Source organism: Corapipo altera, unplaced genomic scaffold (assembly GCF_003945725.1).
Source record: "Corapipo altera isolate COAL_440 unplaced genomic scaffold, ASM394572v1 118, whole genome shotgun sequence".
NCBI lineage: Eukaryota > Metazoa > Chordata > Aves > Passeriformes > Pipridae > Corapipo > Corapipo altera.
The window spans coordinates 985,175-992,279 of NW_020884991.1; the positions used below are offsets into that span (position 1 = coordinate 985,175).

A 7,105-nucleotide genomic window follows, 5' to 3' on the forward strand; every position below is an offset into this window, starting at 1 on the left:
TCTCATATATCCTATATGTAAATGAAAATCACATGTAAAATATTATTAATAAAACAACTGTCACCTTTGGTTATTTTGAGCCTAGACTCTGCCAAATGCAAATACAATAAAAAATTTTAGAGAGAAAACTGTGTAAGCCAGTCCAAAATCTGGTTTTGGGGTTTTTTTTATAGAGATGCCAAGACTGTTTGATCAGCATGGGAGAGCAATTTGTTGACTCACAAGCCTAGCTCTCTCTGATTACTGCTTACATAGCACTTTGGAAAGGTTGGCCAAATACCTTCAAGTCAAGTACCTTGTTATTACGAACATGAGTGCTGGTAACAAAGAAAAAATACCCTATATGTCACTGAATAATAAATCATGGAGGCAAATAAATGACTTTTCTAAGAAATGCTCTATTTACATTTTGTCACGTGACATGGCTTTGCTTATGCTCATGGTCATGATAACACTTAAAAGAATTCTTCCTTTCCAGTGCAGCATCTTGGCATCAATCATCTTAGTGCAACTGCATGTTCTGGGATCTGTTTGCAATCAGGCAAATGAAGCAATGAGGGAGATTTAGCGGTAAGACCAATTTTTAGTTTAAGTGATGAAGCTGTATAGGTAAACATAGCTGGCCTTATTCAGCAGTCATAAACTACCTCCCTCACACAAGCCTTTGGCATAATTACTCATGCAGAACAGGTATTCATCCTTTCTAAGCACCACATAAATGAGGCCATGATAAAGTTATGTAAAGGAAATATGTATCCAATCTGATAAGAAGTCCCTAATAATTGTTGGTATTTTCCATAATATTAGTTTAGGGCTAGAGCCACAAAAAAAGGTTTAGGCATGTAAGCTGCCTCATAGGCATTTGCAGCCAATATTTAGATCCTCAAAACCCCTGTTCAGCTACTGCCTAACCCTGGAGGCGTCTGAAGTCTGCAAGTGCCTATGTTCCTGCCAGTAAAATTCCTGAGGTGCCCAAAGGTCTGCTCCTGGGCATGCCTGGGACTGCCTCTGTTTTTTCTTTCTTCTTTTTTTTTTCCCTTCCCTTCCTGAGCTTGGTAGGTAGATACCCAGCTCATGCTTAAGCCCTGATGGCATCCACAAATGACAGCTTTCACAAATGTCCTTTGAGAAGCCCCAGTCATTCCCTGACCACAAAAACAAAAAAAAAAACAAAAACAAAAAACCAAGAAAGTAGTGCAGCTGGTGGAAATAGAGATTTAACCTCAGTCTAACCCCTCTGTGGTGGCAGGATACCCAGTGCCAGGTCCTTCCTCTGCCAGATAGGGGACATACCCCCTTATTGCTGTACTCCAAGCAGAAGGCAAGGATGGTTATCTAGTCTAGGACATCATGAGGGTTTCCCCTGCTGAGGCTGATGCTCTTTTGCAGGACAGAGACCTCTCTCCTAGCTGTGTGAGGGATATCCCTGGAGCTCTGCCCCAGCTGGCAAGTGTCCCTTTGCCCTGCTGTCCAGCCAGCTGTGCTGTTTCCCTGCCCCGGTTAACACCCTGGGGTGCCAGGCACAGTGCCAGCTTCAGCAGGGAGGGCCTGGGAGCACTGCAGCTTTGCTTGCCTCTGGCCTGGTGATCCAGTCATTTGGCAGGAGGCTCAGACTGTGCTTCCATGGACAGCCAAAACAGCATGATGCTCCCCTGCTGCCAGATGTGGAGGCCCTTCTCCCTCACCCCACGGTCACAAGCCCCACCCTCTCTTGTGGCAGTTCTGGCATCACTGCCCTCTGCTGAGGCAGTTCAACTTACTAAAATGCCAGAAAGATTCCCCCCCCTCCCGACACCCTTGGCAGGTATAGCTTTTTGCAGGTTTAGTGAATTATGTCATCCCATGAAGGGATCCAGCCACCCCCAGAGCTGTCTGGGAGAAAGTATTGTGAGCAGCCCTGCTGGTGGTGATGAGCTGTTACCAGCTCCAGCAAAGACGTTCCTCACGCATCCCAGAAAACTAACTAGGAAGCCTAACTCTTTTTCTTTATTTTTCACAGAAGTTCAGCGGCTGATCTGCAAAATCAGCCTTTGGCCATCTTGCACAGGAGATGACAGTCACAAGAAGTGGCTAAGGTAGGTGCCCTACACCAAAGGAAAGTGTAAGCCAACATGAAGCAGCTACTTTCTTGCCTATAAGAATACTTTTCCTATTGTCTCTTTAAGTGTTTTCAGGTGAATCATATGAAAGCAGGTGTGGAAATGTACTTCAGAGTAATATGAATCATGTGAATGGGATGGTGGCATTTACCCCTTCCTACCTTTCACTCTGTCAAATGAGGCCTTGAAGATCAAGAATATAGTGAATGCCAAATGTAGCAGGTAAGAGACCCAGCAGAAGGAAAGTTAGATAACAAGTCAGAACATAGCTGGGGCTGGGAGAGAGAAGCAAGAATCTATGGCCTTCCTGATGCTTCCTGGATTTAATACCCTGCTGCTTCACGGTAAGTGGCCACCTCCACTTCTTTAGTTAAAAAAAGCTAGAGAGTCTCACAGAAGTTTTATTTGTGTCCTTTCTATTGGGCTTTTAGGTAGGAGAGCTTAGTATGGACCTTAGCTAGCCTGGTCAGGTATAGCTGGGCACCAGCATTTAACATTCCCAGAGGGAGTCCAAATGCTTAGGCATGGAGCTGTGATTTACCGTTCTCACATTACCAGGACTCTTTGGAGGTGATTTGTTGTGCATAGGTAGGTGGCTGCATAATTTCAAACCTGTTACTGATCCATCTTTTATTCTGGTGAAAAAACAACAGGGGAAATATTTTCTGCAGCCATCCAGATGTGGACGAATTGTGTACACACACATACTTGCCTGTATAGTTTCCAGTTCTCAGATGTATTCCTTGACTATGGTTGAATCCACATCTTTCCAACAGATAACCTCTGCTACATACTTGATACTGGGCTATGTTTGGACCAGAGGGTGGTTGATCACCAGAACAAGTTCCCAAGGGAAATGGTCACAGAACCAAGCCTGCCAGAATTCAAGAAGCATTTGGACAATGCTCTCAGGCACATGGCGTGATTTTTGGGTGTCCTTTGCAGGGCCAGGAGTTGGACTTCCATGATCCTCATGGGTCCCTTCCAACTCAGGATATTCTATGATTCTAAGCAGCTGTGGCAATTGGCTGGCATGGCTGATAAGGTTTAAGTCAGGGAGTAGTGCCAAATGCACATGATGCAAGTTTAAGAAGGACAGGATTTGCACTTCACGCCTGCTGGTGGTTCATTTGTTTAATGATAGCTCAACTATGTGATGTGTCTGATTTGGCCTCAAAAATAAATATTTAATTTCTCTGACTTTTCAATCTGTGGTCACTTCACATAAGTATCATGTGTCTTAATAGATCTGCTACAGAATAGAAGAATAATGCACCAAACTCCTTTTCTGTCTTACCTTAAGATTTTCTGACAATGTTGGGTGCTGTACAGCCTCTTCTATGTATCTGTGAGTTCCTACAGCTTCAAAGACAGCCCTAAGCACCTGAGAGGTTCTTCCTGGTGATACAGAATTGCAAAGTGTCATTAACAAGCAGTGTGTTATGTCCAGTGAGAAAACAAGGAAAATGTTTTGCTGCTCCTTCCAGCTTCTACCATATAGTGGACTTAAAATGCCTGGGATGCTTTTGCTTTGCTGTCTCCATGTCTCACCCAATTTCAAGCATGGCATAAGCCATGTTTTTTCTCAATCAAAGAATTAACTGCAGGGTAAATAAATAGTGTTGGCAGCTTCTGTGTCTTACAACAGCTTGAATTTGAGACATGTATTATAGGAGGTCTCTGGTGTTCCTGCTTTCTTCCCTGCTCTCAGTTCCGCTACTTGGTCTGTGAGAAAATGCGTTCTCCTGGTAGTGCCATATTAGAAAGGAGGGGTGAGTGTTTCCTGTCTAGTGGAGCTATCATCAAGTTTCAGTCCAAATAAAGCTGAAAGGGTCTGCAGATTGGGAGGCTTTTCTGGTGAGATTTGCTCTGTACATTTGTTTTTATAGTACTATAGTTGCCAATCAAAGAAGCTAGCAAGTCACTGCTTAATCCAATGCAGACTAAACAGCAAGGGGACTGGCTATGGGAATTTGCTTACAAAGAGATTTCCTGTTCTGTTTGGAGGTCAGTCCCAATAAAAATAAGATAGTAGAGGGATTTACTTGGTCCCTCAGCATATAAGTGTAGAAGTGATAATCCCAGATTAATATGTGAAGAACACGGGCAGGAATCTGCAACATACCCACAGAGAGACTTTTTCTCTGTTGCATTAAGGGGGAAATCCTTTCAAACTCACAATCTATGTCTTAGTTTTGTCTTGGTTGTCTTAGTTTTCAGACCATGACAAGGCTGTAGATCCTAGAAAGACAAACCATGTCAGGTTATTCTTTTGCAATCACACTGGCAAGTTTCTCTGGTAGCAACGAGCTAAACTGTTAGCATGGTTTACAACCTCATTTTCTTCTAGTTGTCTTGAATTTTTGTGTAAATGAGGTAGTCGTCACTCAAACAAAAATCCAACCTCTAAGGCATAATTTTAGAGATTAGTTAGAATATCAAATTGCTTCATTAGATGCAATCACACTCTTCCAAATGGGAAGAATAGAGAAGGTTTTCATTTGTTTTGCCTTGGGGAACTCCAGAATGTGTTTCATGGAATCATACCACTATAATATTATAATAGAAGCTGATGTCAAGAGTCACAAACATAGGACACTCCTGGACATCAGTGGCCAGTGCATGAAGAAGCACAACCTGGGAACTTTTTCCATGATGCAGGGGCAGTCTGCTCCTTCCATTATCCTCTGAAGAAGTAGAAATGAAGCTGCTTTTCCAAAGGGGTTGAAATGAACATCCTCTTCCTTCCTATAGTTCATAATACAAGTTCTGCAAGAACAGCTTCACAGATGGTCAGATTACATAAATCTTTTTCTTTTACTTGAAAAGTCCTCTCATTAACCAGTCTCAATTTGCATGCAAGTAAGCTGGTGCACTGGAAGGGGCCGTTGCTATCAAACAGTTAATGAGTGATACAATTGTTTGGCTTATTACTCACTCACAAGCCTTCCCATTCCCCCTGAGGAAGGGAGCGCAGATGAGCTTTCCCACTGCCCACTCCCAGTTGTGAGTATGCGTAGCCCGGGCGGCAACAGCATGGGAGAGATCGAAATAAAGGGCTGGACCAAGGGGAGAGCTGCAGTTCTTGGTGAATGGATATGTTAGTACCCAGAGTTACTCCTGGTTAGGAGTTAACATAAAGGAATTCACGACACTGGTCAGTAAAGTCATAAGGGCTATAATTACAGCCACTGCCCTATCATACCCCTTTTACCCCTTCCTTTCATTTAGAACCAAATGTGCCAGCAAGCAGTTTTGTATTGTTAGAGTTCAGCTGACCTTACGTCACAGGTGAACCATTCCTTTTAAATGTGCTACAGGCATGAGCATGACTCCTGCTATTCCAGTCTGTTTCCTACTGCTCTCTGTCCTTTGGGTTATGAAGCCCCATGAATTTTTCTTGTTTTCAGTAGTGTTTGTTTGGCCCTGTTCCTCTGCATATCCCTCTCCTAGCAGATTATCTATATTCATTCTGAACATATATCCTAGAAATTTTCTCCTACCTTTCTGGATAACTTTTGCTTGTGGAGTTAACAGATTCATCCTGACATTTGCCAGGGTTTTGTTCCCTTGTATGTCTATTTGCTTTCAGAAGTATACAGATGCTTGTTTTTATCTCTCATGTATTTCCAGTCTTCACATCCATGTATCAACATAGAAACACTAATGAAGTTGAAAATCTATAGTTTAGTTCTTAAGATACAGACTTTTCAACAAATCCAGCTTACCGTGGTAAATGCATTTTTTGCCTGTTGGGACACTAAAATTTCTTTCATATTTTGAGATCCTTTCCATATTTCAAGATTCATCCATTTTGACTTCTTACATGGTCTGGAGTTGAGATTTGTGAGGATTCTCCTTTTGGGGTGAGGTGTATGGAGTTCATGGCAGATAATTTCTTTTCCAAATATGTGTTTGATTCTTTTTTGCAACCCTGGCCAAAATCTTTGTGTATACTTGCATGTACATCCAGCTGTTGAGCACATGAGCTATATTTTATTACACTCACTATTTCTGTGAGTCTCCTGGTGTAATGTCAAGTCATGAGATACTTGTGTTGCACTCATCTGCACTTTGTCTTCATAGTGACATTGATGGCAAAGCCAAACAAGCAACAAGAGAAGGCATCCTAGACAATGGGGTCTGTGCTACATTTCTTTAATTGGTAAATTAAACTTGATATAAAACTTTGCTCATATCAATTATCTTTGCCTGTATACATTGACTTGGTCAGTAACATCTATTTGTTTTACTAAATCTTCCATTTCTTTATTTGGATATGAGATACAGTGCTTCACAGTTCTGGGTGTTAATTGTCTAAATCAATCTCTTCTTATGAGATTGGACTGTTTGGCATCTGTTGAAAGCATACTGCAGATTTCATAGTCTTACTCATCCTCACTTTGGGTTTCCTCATATGAGAACAATTATAGTTTTAGTCAAATACAAAATGCTGTCATGTGGAAAGAGCTGTGATATCAATATTGACTGCTGGTGGCGAATCTAACTGTACTAACTCAGATTTGTTAGTGTTTTCTATTTGAAATTACTACATTTATGCTTTGTGCACTACCTTTTTGCTGTTATTTTCTTCGGTGCTTCCTGAGTTGTTCAGTACTTTTTTTTGAAGTTAGAGCTTCAACTTTGCCATATGTCAATTATGGTAATTTCTTAGTTCCTCTATAAACTTAGATCCTGGAAAGCTGCATCGAATTTCTGTCTGCAGCACAGGTTGGCTAATCTGGTTGGTAGCAATTCTGCTCAGGGAATTCCACGCTCTCTGGTAGATACTGTTGTTTGGCAACATTTTTCTTCCAATTATGACACAAGGCATCAGCCCCAGTTCCACCAGCCTTCCTAAATTCTGACAGGGATCGAATAAAGGTCTTATACACCTTTGACTTTCTCAGTGACTTTCTGTAGGTGGCTACAGAATGTGGATGTGAACTTGTCAATTTGTTGGTTTCATGATAAAAATGTTGCTTTGGGGAACTGTGCTTGATATC

The 7,105-nt window shown here is 41.8% G+C and overlaps 1 long non-coding RNA gene across 1 annotated transcript; it reads right to left on the bottom strand.

Moving 5' to 3' along the window:
• Positions 1–3,396: 3,396 nt before the first annotated feature.
• Positions 3,397–6,881, bottom strand: LOC113958210. The gene is made up of 4 exons (XR_003531453.1): positions 6,673–6,881; positions 5,926–6,033; positions 4,225–4,340; positions 3,397–3,497 (listed from the first exon to the last, which is right to left on the bottom strand). It is a non-coding gene; the product is annotated as an uncharacterized LOC113958210 (long non-coding RNA).
• Between the last annotated feature and the right edge of the window lie 224 nt (positions 6,882–7,105).